Below are 23,122 nucleotides of genomic sequence, written 5' to 3' on the forward strand. Positions count from 1 at the left end.
ATGGACATATGTCTTTTTTCGACCGTACTAACTATGTAACTATGTAACATAACATGGGGGGGGTCTCCTGGCTGTTCACACAGGTGTGTCATTGCTGTACATTGACCATGCATTGCTTCTGTGGTATTGCAAAGGCAAAGACAAATGCTTCCAGCCATCCATTGCACTAATGGATTGGTCATCAGCTGGCTGTCTATGTCCCGCATCAATATAGACCAAAGTACAGAGGGTTAGGCTATGCTATTGTGCACCTACCTGATGCATCAGAAGGTGCGAGGCCCTTGCTAAATTCTGTGCACAGACTTTGAGATCTATACTTTAGACTGTATCTAAACCTGCTCCAACATGGACTGACATTCTGGCCTACTTTCAGCCGATGCGACTTGTCTGTCGCTGAACAGTCGCTTTTTATGTATTCAGCACCTATGTATAATGTTGTAAAAATGCTCTAGAAGCTAAAGTCGCAGAAATGTCACACATATTTGGCCTGCAACTTTCTGTGCGACAAATTCAGACAGGAAAAATCAGTATAAATCCTTAGAAAATTATCCCCCAGTGTCTCCATCTGCTGGCGGTATTGAATAAGCATTGCTGCACTGATGGGGTATGCATTAGACGAAAAAAAAGAAGAAAAAGAAGAATAATACGCCCAGAAAAGAGGCGAAAAGGAGAAAAACGTAAAAAAACGTGAAAAAAAAGTAAGAGGAAGAGAAGGGAAAAAAAGGTGGAAATGGGTTTAAAAGTGATTTCGGCGGAGAAATATATATATATATATATATATATATATATATATATATATATATGCGCACACACACACATAGATATAAACGTATTCTCCGTTGAGATATTGCAGCCGCTGCTGTGTCCAGGCCCAGGAGCCTTAGCACTGTGCTGTGATGTCACTCAATACCACTGACATCACTAGGTGTAAACAACATCTCTCCTTTGCTGTGTATGTGACTATGGAGCTGTTTGGTGATGTCGTCTATTATGGCCTTCATAGAAGCAACAGGAGATTGTTGCATCCATCTAGAACCCTCAGAACTACAGTGCTATGATGTCACTCACTTCCACAGGCCTTGCAGAGTGTAAACAACAACAACCCAGCTTTGTTGTGTATGTAACCATAGGGATTTGTGATGTCACCTAGAACCTTCACAGCAGCGACAGCTTTATGAGGAGCATCAGCACTGCTCTGCCTGAGCAGAACCATCACCGCCATAGGTTGTCAAATAACCCGGATTTAACCCACACAGGTAAGTCCAATGGGGTGCAGGCATGTCCTCTATGCTTACAGCTTCCCGTGGGTGTTGGTTTGATACCGTTTGGGGACAGCCAAGGAGGCATCTGCAGGCAACAAAGGTAGGTGTGTGCTTGTGTGTGTGTTTCCTATGCAGATCCTAAGCCCAGTGTCACATGCAAGTAGGAGGAGTAAGAAGGGTTCCTGGCAAATCCGGGTTATGGATTGCATTTAAAAAGGCCCCGTGGGAGTGCAATGGGCCCCTGTCTTGCTGCTTAGCAATAATGGTATGGGTTTAGGTTCTGCTGTGTGTACTGGTGGTTGACTGCCCCCCAGCCCAGAGTGTGCATGGAAAATTGTCTGGCAGCCTCCCTGACAGCAAGCAGTGATAGTGCCCATGAAGGGGACCTTGTTGGGCCCGCCCCTTTCACGGTTATCGCTTCTCGGCCTTTTGGCTAAGATCAAGTGTAGTATCTGTTCTTATCAGTTTAATATCTGATACGTCCCCTATCTGGGGACCATATATTAAATGGATTTTTGAGAACGGGGGCCGATTTCGAAGCTTGCTTCCGTCGCCCTATGCATTGACCCGATATGGCAGTATCTTCGGGTACAGTGCACCACCCCCTTACAGGGTTAAAAAGAAAGATTCCTACTTTCATTGCTACCTGCTTGCTGGCTAGCCAGCTAGCCAGCCCTGTGGGCCTTGCTGCTGCTGCTGCTGCAGCCAAAAAACAAAAGGTGGTGCTGCTGCTGCTTCTGCTGCTTCTGCTTCTGCTTGTGTCTGGCCGCTGTTGGAGCGTCCAGGCACAGGACTTCTGCTGCTGCTGACTAAATGGCCTCCTTAATTGGATCATTTGAGTAGCCAGCACACCTGTGCAGGTAGGGCATGACATGATAGGCAGCTGCCTTGATAGCGGGTGGGTGCTGAATGTTCCTAATTGACAAAATAAGATTAATGCTTATGAAGAAATATAAAATCTCATCCCTTCCCCAATATCGCGCCACACCCCTACCCCTTAATTCCCTGGTTGAACTTGATGGACATATGTCTTTTTTCGACCGTACTAACTATGTAACTATGTAACATAACATGGGGGGGGGTCTCCTGGCTGTTCACACAGGTGTGTCATTGCTGTACATTGACCATGCATTGCTTCTGTGGTATTGCAAAGGCAAAGACAAATGCTTCCAGCCATCCATTGCACTAATGGATTGGTCATCAGCTGGCTGTCTATGTCCCGCATCAATATAGACCAAAGTACAGAGGGTTAGGCTATGCTATTGTGCACCTACCTGATGCATCAGAAGGTGCGAGGCCCTTGCTAAATTCTGTGCACAGACTTTGAGATCTATACTTTAGACTGTATCTAAACCTGCTCCAACATGGACTGACATTCTGGCCTACTTTCAGCCGATGCGACTTGTCTGTCGCTGAACAGTCGCTTTTTATGTATTCAGCACCTATGTATAATGTTGTAAAAATGCTCTAGAAGCTAAAGTCGCAGAAATGTCACACATATTTGGCCTGCAACTTTCTGTGCGACAAATTCAGACAGGAAAAATCAGTATAAATCCTTAGAAAATTATCCCCCAGTGTCTCCATCTGCTGGCGGTATTGAATAAGCATTGCTGCACTGATGGGGTATGCATTAGACGAAAAAAAAGAAGAAAAAGAAGAATAATACGCCCAGAAAAGAGGCGAAAAGGAGAAAAACGTAAAAAAACGTGAAAAAAAAGTAAGAGGAAGAGAAGGGAAAAAAAGGTGGAAATGGGTTTAAAAGTGATTTCGGCGGAGAAATATATATATATATATATATATATATATATATATATATATATATATATATATATATACGCGCACACACACACATATATATAAACGTATTCTCCGTTGAGATATTGCAGCCGCTGCTGTGTCCAGGCCCAGGAGCCTTAGCACTGTGCTGTGATGTCACTCAATACCACTGACATCACTAGGTGTAAACAACATCTCTCCTTTGCTGTGTATGTGACTATGGAGCTGTTTGGTGATGTCGTCTATTATGGCCTTCATAGAAGCAACAGGAGATTGTTGCATCCATCTAGAACCCTCAGAACTACAGTGCTATGATGTCACTCACTTCCACAGGCCTTGCAGAGTGTAAACAACAACAACCCAGCTTTGTTGTGTATGTAACCATAGGGATTTGTGATGTCACCTAGAACCTTCACAGCAGCGACAGCTTTATGAGGAGCATCAGCACTGCTCTGCCTGAGCAGAACCATCACCGCCATAGGTTGTCAAATAACCCGGATTTAACCCACACAGGTAAGTCCAATGGGGTGCAGGCATGTCCTCTATGCTTACAGCTTCCCGTGGGTGTTGGTTTGATACCGTTTGGGGACAGCCAAGGAGGCATCTGCAGGCAACAAAGGTAGGTGTGTGCTTGTGTGTGTGTTTCCTATGCAGATCCTAAGCCCAGTGTCACATGCAAGTAGGAGGAGTAAGAAGGGTTCCTGGCAAATCCGGGTTATGGATTGCATTTAAAAAGGCCCCGTGGGAGTGCAATGGGCCCCTGTCTTGCTGCTTAGCAATAATGGTATGGGTTTAGGTTCTGCTGTGTGTACTGGTGGTTGACTGCCCCCCAGCCCAGAGTGTGCATGGAAAATTGTCTGGCAGCCTCCCTGACAGCAAGCAGTGATAGTGCCCATGAAGGGGACCTTGTTGGGCCCGCCCCTTTCACGGTTATCGCTTCTCGGCCTTTTGGCTAAGATCAAGTGTAGTATCTGTTCTTATCAGTTTAATATCTGATACGTCCCCTATCTGGGGACCATATATTAAATGGATTTTTGAGAACGGGGGCCGATTTCGAAGCTTGCTTCCGTCGCCCTATGCATTGACCCGATATGGCAGTATCTTCGGGTACAGTGCACCACCCCCTTACAGGGTTAAAAAGAAAGATTCCTACTTTCATTGCTACCTACTTGCTGGCTAGCCAGCTAGCCAGCCCTGTGGGCCTTGCTGCTGCTGCTGCAGCCAAAAAACAAAAGGTGGTGCTGCTGCTGCTTCTGCTGCTTCTGCTTCTGCTTGTGTCTGGCCGCTGTTGGAGCGTCCAGGCACAGGACTTCTGCTGCTGCTGACTAAATGGCCTCCTTAATTGGATCATTTGAGTAGCCAGCACACCTGTGCAGGTAGGGCATGACATGATAGGCAGCTGCCTTGATAGCGGGTGGGTGCTGAATGTTCCTAATTGACAAAATAAGATTAATGCTTATGAAGAAATATAAAATCTCATCCCTTCCCCAATATCGCGCCACACCCCTACCCCTTAATTCCCTGGTTGAACTTGATGGACATATGTCTTTTTTCGACCGTACTAACTATGTAACTATGTAACATAACATGGGGGGGGTCTCCTGGCTGTTCACACAGGTGTGTCATTGCTGTACATTGACCATGCATTGCTTCTGTGGTATTGCAAAGGCAAAGACAAATGCTTCCAGCCATCCATTGCACTAATGGATTGGTCATCAGCTGGCTGTCTATGTCCCGCATCAATATAGACCAAAGTACAGAGGGTTAGGCTATGCTATTGTGCACCTACCTGATGCATCAGAAGGTGCGAGGCCCTTGCTAAATTCTGTGCACAGACTTTGAGATCTATACTTTAGACTGTATCTAAACCTGCTCCAACATGGACTGACATTCTGGCCTACTTTCAGCCGATGCGACTTGTCTGTCGCTGAACAGTCGCTTTTTATGTATTCAGCACCTATGGGAACGCCGAAAATGTGTATCAAATAGTGCACACAAAACATGAAATCATGATAAATCCATATACTTTATTAGATACAAAAAGTTAAAAATATACATAGAAAAGTGCAGAGTACATAAAAAGGGCACTGAATCACCATGGAAGGGTAGGTATGAGTCATAAAGCAGAAAAGTGTATAAATAACAGGCAATGCGGGTAGTAAATGCAAGGAAACCTTAGTATGGGACTGTGACAAATATAAGTCAATAAAGAAAAGGACAGAGCCCCATACCTAATCAAGAATGCCAGACCATACCTACCTACCCCAACGATCGTTTCGCTTCTAAAGTGCTTCCTCAGGGGGTGTGACTATCCTAAGAAACAGCCTACCTTATATCTGGCCAGACAACCACTCACATACATCCATCCAGATTGGCACGCTGACCAGCCAATGACAATACCTAAGATTAACAATAAGATGACGCCCACAGAATAGTAATAGCGCCAGAATGAAAGTGGACTGGCCAGGGGGACCAACTAACCAGTTTCCGGAACGCTAACTGCGTATTTCCGGACAGAAGGTGTCACATGATCAGTTCCGATCATGTGATGGAACAGCATAATTGGCGCATGCGCGCCACCGGGAAGGAGACATTGAGGTGTGGGTCGCGTGTGGGCCAGACACGTGACCCAGACCGGATAAGGCAGAGCGCAAGCGCAGCAATGGACACGGCGCATAGAAAAAGACCGGAACAAGTAAAAAATAATGCGGTCAAAAGAAATGAGCGGCGCGCGTCATAGAACGCCCACTCTGATCACGTGATACCATGGTCATATGATCGGAGGGACAAGGGCGCAGGCGCAATAGTGCAAGTGACATGCAAGGTAAAGTGAGAAGAGAATGAATAGGTGAGAAGTGCTGGAGAGTGTGAAATAGGTGAATAAAGAGAAAAAGTGAACAAACAGTGTAAAAATGCACACAAATATATAAATGTGTATATAAAAAATGTGTTAAAAATTAAAAACATTATGAATGTGTAATGTGACACAATAATGAAATGTATATGTGAAAGATAAAATGAAATATAATTAATAGGTGAGGTGCAACGGATGGGTATGTAAATGATCTATAGTGTATGAATGAACAATAAAGGTGTAACCCATACCTAATGTGAAAATGGTGTAACGTGAATGAGTGAGTGAGTGTGTTATATAATTGAAACATAGAATAACATGAAATATGAAAAAGTAAAAAAATATAAAAAAATATACAAAAATGTTAAAATAAAAAGGTCTGGCAAATCTTGTGGGTAAAAACATAAAATATTAAATATTAAGATGGCATGGGCCTAATACTAATAATTAATAACATACATAACATTAATAATAGCATTTTAATGATGGACGGATGGTGACTTGTTGACACTGGATGGTCGGATGGATGGAGACTTAAAGATATAGGAACAAAGGCTGTGGAAAAAATTTTTAAAAAAAGAAAAGGAGAGAAAAGAAGAAAAAGAGAAAAAAGATTAAAATCAAATCTAAAACCAATAAAAACAAAGTGTGAGAGCCGTAACTAGGACAGTCACATTTTAAGGGACCAAGTCAGCTAACTATATAATAAGTGTCCAAAATACATGTAGTGCCGGAGGGATTAGTGTGACAGAAAATGTCTCACAGAAAAGGAGCAAAGCTCAAGGAGTCATTGAGACCGAGGGGCTGAATAGTTTTGAGTTTAAAAATCCAATAAGCCTCTCTTTGTGCCAATAATTTTTTCCAATTCCCACCTCTCAGCCCTGGGAAGACACGGTCAATACCTCGAAATTGGAGGCCGGATGGATCACTTTGATGGTGGAGCTTGAAGTGTTGTGGTATAGTTGTTAAGGTTGTGATATCTTCTTCATCTTTGGCCGATAAGATACCCAAGACATGCTCGCGGATCCTCCTTTTGAATTCCCTTGAGGTAAGTCCTATATAGATCAAACCACAAGGACAGGTAGCATGATATATGACTCCAACAGTATTACAAGAAATGGTATGTGTGATTTTGTATTGTTTCAATCTTTTTGAGTCCCAAAATTGTGTATCAGGAACCAAATTACAACAAGCCACACAGGATCCACATGATTTACAGCCCCATTTCGGACCTTTGGAGCCAAATAACCGTTGAGGTACATTGCCCACATGATGACTATGTACCAAGACATCTCGTAGGTTGGTTGCTCTTTTGTAAGTGATAGACGGATGGGGGTTCAAATATAATTTTAAGATCGGATCCACCGTCAATATGTCCCAATATTTGGACAAAATTTGCTGAACCTGCCTTGATTGTGAGTTATATGTTGTTATAAACCTCACCTGGTTATCATTATCCCTTGGGGGTCTTTGTTGTAGTAGAGAATCACGATTTGAATATTTGGCTCGTTTATATGCCTTCTTAATACATGCTTCGTCATATCCACGATCACGAAATCGTTGGCTTAGGTCCCTGGCTTGTACCTCAAAAGACTCCATGGAAGAGCATATTCGACGGGCCCGTAGAAATTGCCCAACTGGAATGCTTTGGATCAACTTGGTAGGATGTGCAGAATCCGCATGCAGAAGTGCATTAGTAGAGGTAGGTTTCCTGTATAGATTAGAATGTAAGAGACCGTTATCGTCCACCGTAAATAAAATATCCAAGAATTCCATATCCACTCTACCACTTTTGGACGTCAGTTTAATATTCAATTGGTTATTATTCAGGTCCTTAATAAACTGCTCCAAATCATCCTGGGAGCCTTTCCAGATCATGATGATGTCATCAATATATCTAGCCCATAGGTGGACCTTGTCCACCTGTGGGCATGGATGAGTGAGAAAGATTTCTCTTTCCCAGGCCCCCAAAAATAGGTTTGCATATGAGGGCGCACATGCAGCCCCCATTGCGGTCCCCTGTGTTTGAAGATAGATGGATTGGCGGAAATAAAAATAGTTATGAGTAAGGGCAAAAGATAGTAGATTGGTAATAAACTCACCAATATTTCCGGGGAAATTCGACATCAAAAAGGAAGATCTAACAGCTCGAATACCGTCCTCATGGCGAATCGATGTGTAAAGGGATTCAACATCACAAGTTACGATCAGCATGTCAGGATCCAGATGAAGTCCCTCTAGACGTCTAAGGGCATCTGTCGTATCTTTGAGATAAGATGGTAGCACATAAACCATTTGTCTAAGAATGTGGTCGACCAATTTGCATATTTTGTCGCAGATGTTATTGCGACTTGACACAATGGGTCTACCCGGGGGTGATGTAGGATGTTTATGAATTTTAGGTAAGAGATACAGTGTTGCCACTGTCGGATGAGGAACCTGCAGATACTCGACTTCCTTCTCAGTAATAATGCCTTGTGATCGTGCTGTAATCAGGATCTCCTTTAATTCTGCTTGAAATTTAATGGTGGGATTAAATGTCAGTTTACGGTAACAGTTGGGGTCACGTAGTTGTTTAAACACCTCCTTTTCATAGAGGGGGGTCGGCCATATCACAATATTACCCCCCTTGTCCGAAGGTTTAATCACAACGTCAGGCAAAGATCTTAATTCCTTGATAGCCTGCCGTTGTGCAGGGGTACAATTGTCGAAGTTATGGTTCACTGACATATTTTCGATTTCCTTAGCAACCACTTGGACAAACAGGTCGACATTAGAATTCAGTGTCAGAGAAGGAAATTTACCTGACTTGGGGATCAGTGTTGGTGGAAACCAGTCATCATCATGAGGATTACTCTCGGTATGCAGATCTTCCAAAATTTGTAAAGTGGCGATATCTTCCCTTGTGGTGCAGATGGAAGAGGATGTGTTATGGTGAAAGAGTTTCTTAAAAATCAATTTTCTTGCAAATAGATGTAAGTCCTTAATTGTGCCAAAAATGTCAACGCTAGATGTTGGGGAAAAAGAAAGGCCAAGTTTCAGTACCCCAAGTTGTATTTCAGACAATGAGTGTTTAGACAGGTTAATTACCTTAAGTGAGGATTGCTGGGAATCAGCATGATTAGGGCCACGGGATCGTCCACGTCTATCTGGTCCTCCATAATTATCCTTTTTGCGTTTTTGAGGTTGATGGAAACCCCGCTGAATCCCTACTGTAGAAGAATCAGATTCTCCACCATATGAGATATTAGAGGAGACAGAACTACTCCTAGAACGGGAACTGTTAGTTACATTAGTGGCATATTTCCATTTGTAAACTTTTTGATTTTGAAAGTCCATCTGATCTCGGTGAAATTTCTTAGCTTTAACAGCTTGTATCTGTTTTTCCCACGTATCTTGTGCATCATCAAGTTCTTTCTTAAATATTTCCATTTCAGGTGTGGTAAGACTATCCTGAATGGATTTGGTTACACCCTCTATTTCCAAAGTAAGTTCGGTCAAGCTTCTATTATTGAGGTCTATAATTAATTGCAAAAACATCATAGAACATTTGTTACTGACCTCCTCCCACTTAGAGCTAAATTCTTCATCTTGACGTCCATATGCTGGAAATGTTTGAATGCGTAGACCACGTGGAATGAGGTTCTTGGATACATACTGTTCAAGTGTAGATTTGTTCCACCAGATTCTCATGCGCTTATGTAGAAGATTACGTAAAAGTATTTTGTTGGACTTTAAAGGTTGCTGACCTGGTCCCGAATCCATAGAAGAATCAGTGCCAAAAAGATTTGCTACCTGGGTATGCCAGGTGGCTTCACGACTTGTAAAATCCATATCTGGAAAAGAACCTGTATGTACACAACACACAGGGAAATTAGTCACCATCCGTCCATCATTAAAATGCTATTATTAATGTTATGTATGTTATTAATTATTAGTATTAGGCCCATGCCATCTTAATATTTAATATTTTATGTTTTTACCCACAAGATTTGCCAGACCTTTTTATTTTAACATTTTTGTATATTTTTTTATATTTTTTTACTTTTTCATATTTCATGTTATTCTATGTTTCAATTATATAACACACTCACTCACTCATTCACGTTACACCATTTTCACATTAGGTATGGGTTACACCTTTATTGTTCATTCATACACTATAGATCATTTACATACCCATCCGTTGCACCTCACCTATTAATTATATTTCATTTTATCTTTCACATATACATTTCATTATTGTGTCACATTACACATTCATAATGTTTTTAATTTTTAACACATTTTTTATATACACATTTATATATTTGTGTGCATTTTTACACTGTTTGTTCACTTTTTCTCTTTATTCACCTATTTCACACTCTCCAGCACTTCTCACCTATTCATTCTCTTCTCACTTTACCTTGCATGTCACTTGCACTATTGCGCCTGCGCCCTTGTCCCTCCGATCATATGACCATGGTATCACGTGATCAGAGTGGGCGTTCTATGACGCGCGCCGCTCATTTCTTTTGACCGCATTATTTTTTACTTGTTCCGGTCTTTTTCTATGCGCCGTGTCCATTGCTGCGCTTGCGCTCTGCCTTATCCGGTCTGGGTCACGTGTCTGGCCCACACGCGACCCACACCTCAATGTCTCCTTCCCGGTGGCGCGCATGCGCCAATTATGCTGTTCCATCACATGATCGGAACTGATCATGTGACACCTTCTGTCCGGAAATACGCAGTTAGCGTTCCGGAAACTGGTTAGTTGGTCCCCCTGGCCAGTCCACTTTCATTCTGGCGCTATTACTATTCTGTGGGCGTCATCTTATTGTTAATCTTAGGTATTGTCATTGGCTGGTCAGCGTGCCAATCTGGATGGATGTATGTGAGTGGTTGTCTGGCCAGATATAAGGTAGGCTGTTTCTTAGGATAGTCACACCCCCTGAGGAAGCACTTTAGAAGCGAAACGATCGTTGGGGTAGGTAGGTATGGTCTGGCATTCTTGATTAGGTATGGGGCTCTGTCCTTTTCTTTATTGACTTATATTTGTCACAGTCCCATACTAAGGTTTCCTTGCATTTACTACCCGCATTGCCTGTTATTTATACACTTTTCTGCTTTATGACTCATACCTACCCTTCCATGGTGATTCAGTGCCCTTTTTATGTACTCTGCACTTTTCTATGTATATTTTTAACTTTTTGTATCTAATAAAGTATATGGATTTATCATGATTTCATGTTTTGTGTGCACTATTTGATACACATTTTCGGCGTTCCCATTTAGTTGGTGCACCCCCACCTGCTTGTTATAGTAGGTTGGTTTTTCTCTTTTTTGGTGTTAATTTCCCTGTGTGTTGTGTACATACAGGTTCTTTTCCAGATATGGATTTTACAAGTCGTGAAGCCACCTGGCATACCCAGGTAGCAAATCTTTTTGGCACTGATTCTTCTATGGATTCGGGACCAGGTCAGCAACCTTTAAAGTCCAACAAAATACTTTTACGTAATCTTCTACATAAGCGCATGAGAATCTGGTGGAACAAATCTACACTTGAACAGTATGTATCCAAGAACCTCATTCCACGTGGTCTACGCATTCAAACATTTCCAGCATATGGACGTCAAGATGAAGAATTTAGCTCTAAGTGGGAGGAGGTCAGTAACAAATGTTCTATGATGTTTTTGCAATTAATTATAGACCTCAATAATAGAAGCTTGACCGAACTTACTTTGGAAATAGAGGGTGTAACCAAATCCATTCAGGATAGTCTTACCACACCTGAAATGGAAATATTTAAGAAAGAACTTGATGATGCACAAGATACGTGGGAAAAACAGATACAAGCTGTTAAAGCTAAGAAATTTCACCGAGATCAGATGGACTTTCAAAATCAAAAAGTTTACAAATGGAAATATGCCACTAATGTAACTAACAGTTCCCGTTCTAGGAGTAGTTCTGTCTCCTCTAATATCTCATATGGTGGAGAATCTGATTCTTCTACAGTAGGGATTCAGCGGGGTTTCCATCAACCTCAAAAACGCAAAAAGGATAATTATGGAGGACCAGATAGACGTGGACGATCCCGTGGCCCTAATCATGCTGATTCCCAGCAATCCTCACTTAAGGTAATTAACCTGTCTAAACACTCATTGTCTGAAATACAACTTGGGGTACTGAAACTTGGCCTTTCTTTTTCCCCAACATCTAGCGTTGACATTTTTGGCACAATTAAGGACTTACATCTATTTGCAAGAAAATTGATTTTTAAGAAACTCTTTCACCATAACACATCCTCTTCCATCTGCACCACAAGGGAAGATATCGCCACTTTACAAATTTTGGAAGATCTGCATACCGAGAGTAATCCTCATGATGATGACTGGTTTCCACCAACACTGATCCCCAAGTCAGGTAAATTTCCTTCTCTGACACTGAATTCTAATGTCGACCTGTTTGTCCAAGTGGTTGCTAAGGAAATCGAAAATATGTCAGTGAACCATAACTTCGACAATTGTACCCCTGCACAACGGCAGGCTATCAAGGAATTAAGATCTTTGCCTGACGTTGTGATTAAACCTTCGGACAAGGGGGGTAATATTGTGATATGGCCGACCCCCCTCTATGAAAAGGAGGTGTTTAAACAACTACGTGACCCCAACTGTTACCGTAAACTGACATTTAATCCCACCATTAAATTTCAAGCAGAATTAAAGGAGATCCTGATTACAGCACGATCACAAGGCATTATTACTGAGAAGGAAGTCGAGTATCTGCAGGTTCCTCATCCGACAGTGGCAACACTGTATCTCTTACCTAAAATTCATAAACATCCTACATCACCCCCGGGTAGACCCATTGTGTCAAGTCGCAATAACATCTGCGACAAAATATGCAAATTGGTCGACCACATTCTTAGACAAATGGTTTATGTGCTACCATCTTATCTCAAAGATACGACAGATGCCCTTAGACGTCTAGAGGGACTTCATCTGGATCCTGACATGCTGATCGTAACTTGTGATGTTGAATCCCTTTACACATCGATTCGCCATGAGGACGGTATTCGAGCTGTTAGATCTTCCTTTTTGATGTCGAATTTCCCCGGAAATATTGGTGAGTTTATTACCAATCTACTATCTTTTGCCCTTACTCATAACTATTTTTATTTCCGCCAATCCATCTATCTTCAAACACAGGGGACCGCAATGGGGGCTGCATGTGCGCCCTCATATGCAAACCTATTTTTGGGGGCCTGGGAAAGAGAAATCTTTCTCACTCATCCATGCCCACAGGTGGACAAGGTCCACCTATGGGCTAGATATATTGATGACATCATCATGATCTGGAAAGGCTCCCAGGATGATTTGGAGCAGTTTATTAAGGACCTGAATAATAACCAATTGAATATTAAACTGACGTCCAAAAGTGGTAGAGTGGATATGGAATTCTTGGATATTTTATTTACGGTGGACGATAACGGTCTCTTACATTCTAATCTATACAGGAAACCTACCTCTACTAATGCACTTCTGCATGCGGATTCTGCACATCCTACCAAGTTGATCCAAAGCATTCCAGTTGGGCAATTTCTACGGGCCCGTCGAATATGCTCTTCCATGGAGTCTTTTGAGGTACAAGCCAGGGACCTAAGCCAACGATTTCGTGATCGTGGATATGACGAAGCATGTATTAAGAAGGCATATAAACGAGCCAAATATTCAAATCGTGATTCTCTACTACAACAAAGACCCCCAAGGGATAATGATAACCAGGTGAGGTTTATAACAACATATAACTCACAATCAAGGCAGGTTCAGCAAATTTTGTCCAAATATTGGGACATATTGACGGTGGATCCGATCTTAAAATTATATTTGAACCCCCATCCGTCTATCACTTACAAAAGAGCAACCAACCTACGAGATGTCTTGGTACATAGTCATCATGTGGGCAATGTACCTCAACGGTTATTTGGCTCCAAAGGTCCGAAATGGGGCTGTAAATCATGTGGATCCTGTGTGGCTTGTTGTAATTTGGTTCCTGATACACAATTTTGGGACTCAAAAAGATTGAAACAATACAAAATCACACATACCATTTCTTGTAATACTGTTGGAGTCATATATCATGCTACCTGTCCTTGTGGTTTGATCTATATAGGACTTACCTCAAGGGAATTCAAAAGGAGGATCCGCGAGCATGTCTTGGGTATCTTATCGGCCAAAGATGAAGAAGATATCACAACCTTAACAACTATACCACAACACTTCAAGCTCCACCATCAAAGTGATCCATCCGGCCTCCAATTTCGAGGTATTGACCGTGTCTTCCCAGGGCTGAGAGGTGGGAATTGGAAAAAATTATTGGCACAAAGAGAGGCTTATTGGATTTTTAAACTCAAAACTATTCAGCCCCTCGGTCTCAATGACTCCTTGAGCTTTGCTCCTTTTCTGTGAGACATTTTCTGTCACACTAATCCCTCCGGCACTACATGTATTTTGGACACTTATTATATAGTTAGCTGACTTGGTCCCTTAAAATGTGACTGTCCTAGTTACGGCTCTCACACTTTGTTTTTATTGGTTTTAGATTTGATTTTAATCTTTTTTCTCTTTTTCTTCTTTTCTCTCCTTTTCTTTTTTTAAAAATTTTTTCCACAGCCTTTGTTCCTATATCTTTAAGTCTCCATCCATCCGACCATCCAGTGTCAACAAGTCACCATCCGTCCATCATTAAAATGCTATTATTAATGTTATGTATGTTATTAATTATTAGTATTAGGCCCATGCCATCTTAATATTTAATATTTTATGTTTTTACCCACAAGATTTGCCAGACCTTTTTATTTTAACATTTTTGTATATTTTTTTATATTTTTTTACTTTTTCATATTTCATGTTATTCTATGTTTCAATTATATAACACACTCACTCACTCATTCACGTTACACCATTTTCACATTAGGTATGGGTTACACCTTTATTGTTCATTCATACACTATAGATCATTTACATACCCATCCGTTGCACCTCACCTATTAATTATATTTCATTTTATCTTTCACATATACATTTCATTATTGTGTCACATTACACATTCATAATGTTTTTAATTTTTAACACATTTTTTATATACACATTTATATATTTGTGTGCATTTTTACACTGTTTGTTCACTTTTTCTCTTTATTCACCTATTTCACACTCTCCAGCACTTCTCACCTATTCATTCTCTTCTCACTTTACCTTGCATGTCACTTGCACTATTGCGCCTGCGCCCTTGTCCCTCCGATCATATGACCATGGTATCACGTGATCAGAGTGGGCGTTCTATGACGCGCGCCGCTCATTTCTTTTGACCGCATTATTTTTTACTTGTTCCGGTCTTTTTCTATGCGCCGTGTCCATTGCTGCGCTTGCGCTCTGCCTTATCCGGTCTGGGTCACGTGTCTGGCCCACACGCGACCCACACCTCAATGTCTCCTTCCCGGTGGCGCGCATGCGCCAATTATGCTGTTCCATCACATGATCGGAACTGATCATGTGACACCTTCTGTCCGGAAATACGCAGTTAGCGTTCCGGAAACTGGTTAGTTGGTCCCCCTGGCCAGTCCACTTTCATTCTGGCGCTATTACTATTCTGTGGGCGTCATCTTATTGTTAATCTTAGGTATTGTCATTGGCTGGTCAGCGTGCCAATCTGGATGGATGTATGTGAGTGGTTGTCTGGCCAGATATAAGGTAGGCTGTTTCTTAGGATAGTCACACCCCCTGAGGAAGCACTTTAGAAGCGAAACGATCGTTGGGGTAGGTAGGTATGGTCTGGCATTCTTGATTAGGTATGGGGCTCTGTCCTTTTCTTTATTGACTTATATTTGTCACAGTCCCATACTAAGGTTTCCTTGCATTTACTACCCGCATTGCCTGTTATTTATACACTTTTCTGCTTTATGACTCATACCTACCCTTCCATGGTGATTCAGTGCCCTTTTTATGTACTCTGCACTTTTCTATGTATATTTTTAACTTTTTGTATCTAATAAAGTATATGGATTTATCATGATTTCATGTTTTGTGTGCACTATTTGATACACATTTTCGGCGTTCCCATTTAGTTGGTGCACCCCCACCTGCTTGTTATAGTAGGTTGGTTTTTCTCTTTTTTGGTGTATTCAGCACCTATGTATAATGTTGTAAAAATGCTCTAGAAGCTAAAGTCGCAGAAATGTCACACATATTTGGCCTGCAACTTTCTGTGCGACAAATTCAGACAGGAAAAATCAGTATAAATCCTTAGAAAATTATCCCCCAGTGTCTCCATCTGCTGGCGGTATTGAATAAGCATTGCTGCACTGATGGGGTATGCATTAGACGAAAAAAAAGAAGAAAAAGAAGAATAATACGCCCAGAAAAGAGGCGAAAAGGAGAAAAACGTAAAAAAACGTGAAAAAAAAGTAAGAGGAAGAGAAGGGAAAAAAAGGTGGAAATGGGTTTAAAAGTGATTTCGGCGGAGAAATATATATATATATATATATATATATATATATATATACGCGCACACACACACATATATATAAACGTATTCTCCGTTGAGATATTGCAGCCGCTGCTGTGTCCAGGCCCAGGAGCCTTAGCACTGTGCTGTGATGTCACTCAATACCACTGACATCACTAGGTGTAAACAACATCTCTCCTTTGCTGTGTATGTGACTATGGAGCTGTTTGGTGATGTCGTCTATTATGGCCTTCATAGAAGCAACAGGAGATTGTTGCATCCATCTAGAACCCTCAGAACTACAGTGCTATGATGTCACTCACTTCCACAGGCCTTGCAGAGTGTAAACAACAACAACCCAGCTTTGTTGTGTATGTAACCATAGGGATTTGTGATGTCACCTAGAACCTTCACAGCAGCGACAGCTTTATGAGGAGCATCAGCACTGCTCTGCCTGAGCAGAACCATCACCGCCATAGGTTGTCAAATAACCCGGATTTAACCCACACAGGTAAGTCCAATGGGGTGCAGGCATGTCCTCTATGCTTACAGCTTCCCGTGGGTGTTGGTTTGATACCGTTTGGGGACAGCCAAGGAGGCATCTGCAGGCAACAAAGGTAGGTGTGTGCTTGTGTGTGTGTTTCCTATGCAGATCCTAAGCCCAGTGTCACATGCAAGTAGGAGGAGTAAGAAGGGTTCCTGGCAAATCCGGGTTATGGATTGCATTTAAAAAGGCCCCGTGGGAGTGCAATGGGCCCCTGTCTTGCTGCTTAGCAATAATGGTATGGGTTTAGGTTCTGCTGTGTGTACTGGTGGTTGACTGCCCCCCAGCCCAGAGTGTGCATGGAAAATTGTCTGGCAGCCTCCCTGACAGCAAGCAGTGATAGTGCCCATGAAGGGGACCTTGTTGGGCCCGCCCCTTTCACGGTTATCGCTTCTCGGCCTTTTGGCTAAGATCAAGTGTAGTATCTGTTCTTATCAGTTTAATATCTGATACGTCCCCTATCTGGGGACCATATATTAAATGGATTTTTGAGAACGGGGGCCGATTTCGAAGCTTGCTTCCGTCGCCCTATGCATTGACCCGATATGGCAGTATCTTCGGGTACAGTGCACCACCCCCTTACAGGGTTAAAAAGAAAGATTCCTACTTTCATTGCTACCTGCTTGCTGGCTAGCCAGCTAGCCAGCCCTGTGGGCCTTGCTGCTGCTGCTGCAGCCAAAAAACAAAAGGTGGTGCTGCTGCTGCTTCTGCTGCTTCTGCTTCTGCTTGTGTCTGGCCGCTGTTGGAGCATCCAGGCACAGGACTTCTGCTGCTGCTGACTAAATGGCCTCCTTAATTGGATCATTTGAGTAGCCAGCACACCTGTGCAGGTAGGGCATGACATGATAGGCAGCTGCCTTGATAGCGGGTGGGTGCTGAATGTTCCTAATTGACAAAATAAGATTAATGCTTATGAAGAAATATAAAATCTCATCCCTTCCCCAATATCGCGCCACACCCCTACCCCTTAATTCCCTGGTTGAACTTGATGGACATATGTCTTTTTTCGACCGTACTAACTATGTAACTATGTAACATAACATGGGGGGGGTCTCCTGGCTGTTCACACAGGTGTGTCATTGCTGTACATTGACCATGCATTGCTTCTGTGGTATTGCAAAGGCAAAGACAAATGCTTCCAGCCATCCATTGCACTAATGGATTGGTCATCAGCTGGCTGTCTATGTCCCGCATCAATATAGACCAAAGTACAGAGGGTTAGGCTATGCTATTGTGCACCTACCTGATGCATCAGAAGGTGCGAGGCCCTTGCTAAATTCTGTGCACAGACTTTGAGATCTATACTTTAGACTGTATCTAAACCTGCTCCAACATGGACTGACATTCTGGCCTACTTTCAGCCGATGCGACTTGTCTGTCGCTGAACAGTCGCTTTTTATGTATTCAGCACCTATGTATAATGTTGTAAAAATGCTCTAGAAGCTAAAGTCGCAGAAATGTCACACATATTTGGCCTGCAACTTTCTGTGCGACAAATTCAGACAGGAAAAATCAGTATAAATCCTTAGAAAATTATCCCCCAGTGTCTCCATCTGCTGGCGGTATTGAATAAGCATTGCTGCACTGATGGGGTATGCATTAGACGAAAAAAAAGAAGAAAAAGAAGAATAATACGCCCAGAAAAGAGGCGAAAAGGAGAAAAACGTAAAAAAACGTGAAAAAAAAGTAAGAGGAAGAGAAGGGAAAAAAAGGTGAAAATGGGTTTAAAAGTGATTTCGGCGGAGAAATATATATATATATATATATATATATATATATATATATATATATATATATATATATACGCGCACACACACACATATATATAAACGTATTCTCCGTTGAGATATTGCAGCCGCTGCTGTGTCCAGGCCCAGGAGCCTTAGCACTGTGCTGTGATGTCACTCAATACCACTGACATCACTAGGTGTAAACAACATCTCTCCTTTGCTGTGTATGTGACTATGGAGCTGTTTGGTGATGTCGTCTATTATGGCCTTCATAGAAGCAACAGGAGATTGTTGCATCCATCTAGAACCCTCAGAACTACAGTGCTATGATGTCACTCACTTCCACAGGCCTTGCAGAGTGTAAACAACAACAACCCAGCTTTGTTGTGTATGTAACCATAGGGATTTGTGATGTCACCTAGAACCTTCACAGCAGCGACAGCTTTATGAGGAGCATCAGCACTGCTCTGCCTGAGCAGAACCATCACCGCCATAGGTTGTCAAATAACCCGGATTTAACCCACACAGGTAAGTCCAATGGGGTGCAGGCATGTCCTCTATGCTTACAGCTTCCCGTGGGTGTTGGTTTGATACCGTTTGGGGACAGCCAAGGAGGCATCTGCAGGCAACAAAGGTAGGTGTGTGCTTGTGTGTGTGTTTCCTATGCAGATCCTAAGCCCAGTGTCACATGCAAGTAGGAGGAGTAAGAAGGGTTCCTGGCAAATCCGGGTTATGGATTGCATTTAAAAAGGCCCCGTGGGAGTGCAATGGGCCCCTGTCTTGCTGCTTAGCAATAATGGTATGGGTTTAGGTTCTGCTGTGTGTACTGGTGGTTGACTGCCCCCCAGCCCAGAGTGTGCATGGAAAATTGTCTGGCAGCCTCCCTGACAGCAAGCAGTGATAGTGCCCATGAAGGGGACCTTGTTGGGCCCGCCCCTTTCACGGTTATCGCTTCTCGGCCTTTTGGCTAAGATCAAGTGTAGTATCTGTTCTTATCAGTTTAATATCTGATACGTCCCCTATCTGGGGACCATATATTAAATGGATTTTTGAGAACGGGGGCCGATTTCGAAGCTTGCTTCCGTCGCCCTATGCATTGACCCGATATGGCAGTATCTTCGGGTACAGTGCACCACCCCCTTACAGGGTTAAAAAGAAAGATTCCTACTTTCATTGCTACCTGCTTGCTGGCTAGCCAGCTAGCCAGCCCTGTGGGCCTTGCTGCTGCTGCTGCAGCCAAAAAACAAAAGGTGGTGCTGCTGCTGCTTCTGCTGCTTCTGCTTCTGCTTGTGTCTGGCCGCTGTTGGAGCGTCCAGGCACAGGACTTCTGCTGCTGCTGACTAAATGGCCTCCTTAATTGGATCACTTGAGTAGCCAGCACACCTGTGCAGGTAGGGCATGACATGATAGGCAGCTGCCTTGATAGCGGGTGGGTGCTGAATGTTCCTAATTGACAAAATAAGATTAATGCTTATGAAGAAATATAAAATCTCATCCCTTCCCCAATATCGCGCCACACCCCTACCCCTTAATTCCCTGGTTGAACTTGATGGACATATGTCTTTTTTCGACCGTACTAACTATGTAACTATGTAACATAACATGGGGGGGGGTCTCCTGGCTGTTCACACAGGTGTGTCATTGCTGTACATTGACCATGCATTGCTTCTGTGGTATTGCAAAGGCAAAGACAAATGCTTCCAGCCATCCATTGCACTAATGGATTGGTCATCAGCTGGCTGTCTATGTCCCGCATCAATATAGACCAAGTACAGAGGGTTAGGCTATGCTATTGTGCACCTACCTGATGCATCAGAAGGTGCGAGGCCCTTGCTAAATTCTGTGCACAGACTTTGAGATCTATACTTTAGACTGTATCTAAACCTGCTCCAACATGGACTGACATTCTGGCCTACTTTCAGCCGATGCGACTTGTCTGTCGCTGAACAGTCGCTTTTTATGTATTCAGCACCTATGTATAATGTTGTAAAAATGCTCTAGAAGCTAAAGTCGCAGAAATGTCACACATATTTGGCCTGCAACTTTCTGTGCGACAAATTCAGACAGGAAAAATCAGTATAAATCCTTAGAAAATTATCCCCCAGTGTCTCCATCTGCTGGCGGTATTGAATAAGCATTGCTGCACTGATGGGGTATGCATTAGACGAAAAAAAAGAAGAAAAAGAAGAATAATACGCCCAGAAAAGAGGCGAAAAGGAGAAAAACGTAAAAAAACGTGAAAAAAAAGTAAGAGGAAGAGAAGGGAAAAAAAGGTGGAAATGGGTTTAAAAGTGATTTCGGCGGAGAAATATATATATATATATATATATAATCCAAAAGAAACAGCACCCCTTAAAAAAGAACGTATGCCAACGTATGCCAACATCTTTATGTCGCAATTTGAAGAACGTTACGTCTATGTGTCCCACCACTCCAGGTTTATCCTGGAGTGGTGGAGATACATAGACGATGTATTCTTGATTTGGACTGGAACACTGACTGATTTATTATCTTTCCAGGACTACCTTAATGAACAGGACCCAGACATTCGCTTCACTTTGACCCACTCTTATGTTTCGGTGAGCTTTCTGGATGTGTTAGTGACGATACAGGGAAACCATTTGACTACAGATCTCTATGTAAAAGATACTGATTGCAATACACTGCTAAGATTCGATAGTTGTCACCCCAGATCCATGGTGAACTCCTTGCCCTATAGCCAATTGCTGAGGGCAAGGAGGGTCACGGATTCGGAAGAAAAATACGATAAGGCCCTGGACAGAATGGTTCAAAATTTCAAGAATAGGGGATACCCTGTGGGATTAATAGTGAGACAAAAGGACAGAATTGACAGGACACAAAGGGGACTCATGTCGGGACAGAGTAGGATACCTACAAATCCCCGTATAGCGTTTGTCTCCACGTACAATGATCTTTCCCCTGAGATTGGCAGAATTGTTAGGAAACACTGGAATTTACTTGAGGGATATACACATAGTCCAGAATTGAAGTCACCTCCCATTATGGCCTATAGGAGACCTACCAACTTGAAAGATAAGTTGGTAAAAGCGGATATGTCTACCAAAAGGAGTGGCCAACAGTACCTTACCACTTTTAGAAGGGGAAGCTTCCCCTGTCGATCCTGTACCAACTGTGGACTTATGGCAAAGGGTGAGTCCTTTTGTCATCCGTCCACAGGACAAGTTTTCCCCATCAGACAATATCTTACATGTAGCACGTCTTTTGTCGTCTATGTCTTGTGGTGCCCGTGTGGTCTCCTGTATGTGGGGGAGACCACATGGGACCTCAAGACTAGACTGAACCAACACAGATACTCAATTCGTAAGAATAAACTTGACCTCCCGGTGTCTAAGCACTTTACAGATCTTGCACATAGTGAAAGGGACCTGAGATTCATGGTCTTAGACCATGTACCCCCTTTGAAAAGAGGGGGTGACAGGCAGGGACGTCTGAAAAGACTTGAACTTAAGTGGATTTATATTCTTAATTCTTTGAGACCTTATGGTTTAAATGTTGATTTCAAAATTTCACATAGGGTGTTAGGCAGGTAATAAGTCCTGGACATTCTCTGAGTTGTGTTACATGTAAACCGGTGTATACAACACAAGTGATATGACTATTAAGATTTTTGGAATATTTCCTTTTAGAAAATATTATTAACCTTGTTCTTTCTCTTTCTTCTTTTTTGCAGTAACCGGAGGGGACTATTGTCACTCACGTTTATATAAAAATGTTCCGTTTATTCATTTACAATAAATAACACTTAATCTAGTTATTGTTTGATATATATATATTTTTTGTCGGAAGTCGGGGATGTATATTACATATGTGTTATCCATTAATTTTGATATACACATCATATATGTAGTACACCATATTATTATACACAATTTTATTTAGTATCTTGTTTATTTATTTAATTTTTATTATTTTTTTCATTTTTTTTCATTTTTTTTCATTTTTTATTTTAATTTTTATTTCTATTCCTTATTTTTTTATCCCATATTATTTATATTTTTTTCATTATATTTTCTTTTAGTATTATTTTTCAATTATTTATTTGTTTTATTTTTATTTTATTATTTTTTTATTATTTTTTTATTTTTTTAATTGTGCTGTTGCCAACAGCTATGGGATGAGTCATATCTGGACGCAGTTCCAATAATCTAATTACAGTCCCCCTCTTTAACCTAGGAGTAGGACATATGTGGTGGAATAGAGAGCTGGTTGCAGTGGTGACCTCAGACTATGGCTACCACTGGATGCCGTGCTCCAGCGGATCAGAGTGTGGACACTTCATTGTGCCCGCTACTCGGGTCTGCAGCCACACGTCTCAATGTATATGTGGGATCTGTATGAATATTTGAAATAACTAGACCGTCCCATTCTCATTTTGATTAATTTTATTAATTTTACTATTTAATTTTATTTTGGTTCATTTTTTTCT

General features: G+C 42.0%; 4 non-coding genes across 4 annotated transcripts; all 4 read left to right on the forward strand.

The window, feature by feature from the left end:
* Nucleotides 1-1,675: 1,675 nt before the first annotated feature.
* On the forward strand, nucleotides 1,676-1,866 carry LOC130315881 (U2 spliceosomal RNA). The gene has a single exon (XR_008863310.1). It is a non-coding gene; the product is annotated as a U2 spliceosomal RNA (small nuclear RNA).
* Nucleotides 1,867-3,970: 2,104 nt separating this feature from the next.
* LOC130315882 (U2 spliceosomal RNA) lies at nucleotides 3,971-4,161 on the forward strand. The gene has a single exon (XR_008863311.1). It is a non-coding gene; the product is annotated as a U2 spliceosomal RNA (small nuclear RNA).
* Nucleotides 4,162-17,310: 13,149 nt separating this feature from the next.
* LOC130315883 (U2 spliceosomal RNA) lies at nucleotides 17,311-17,501 on the forward strand. Its single transcript, XR_008863312.1, has one exon. It is a non-coding gene; the product is annotated as a U2 spliceosomal RNA (small nuclear RNA).
* Nucleotides 17,502-19,601: 2,100 nt separating this feature from the next.
* Nucleotides 19,602-19,792, forward strand: LOC130315885 (U2 spliceosomal RNA). The gene has a single exon (XR_008863314.1). It is a non-coding gene; the product is annotated as a U2 spliceosomal RNA (small nuclear RNA).
* Nucleotides 19,793-23,122: the final 3,330 nt, after the last annotated feature.

The sequence above is a fragment of the Hyla sarda genome, unplaced genomic scaffold, assembly GCF_029499605.1.
Source record: "Hyla sarda isolate aHylSar1 unplaced genomic scaffold, aHylSar1.hap1 scaffold_189, whole genome shotgun sequence".
NCBI classification, from domain to species: domain Eukaryota; kingdom Metazoa; phylum Chordata; class Amphibia; order Anura; family Hylidae; genus Hyla; species Hyla sarda.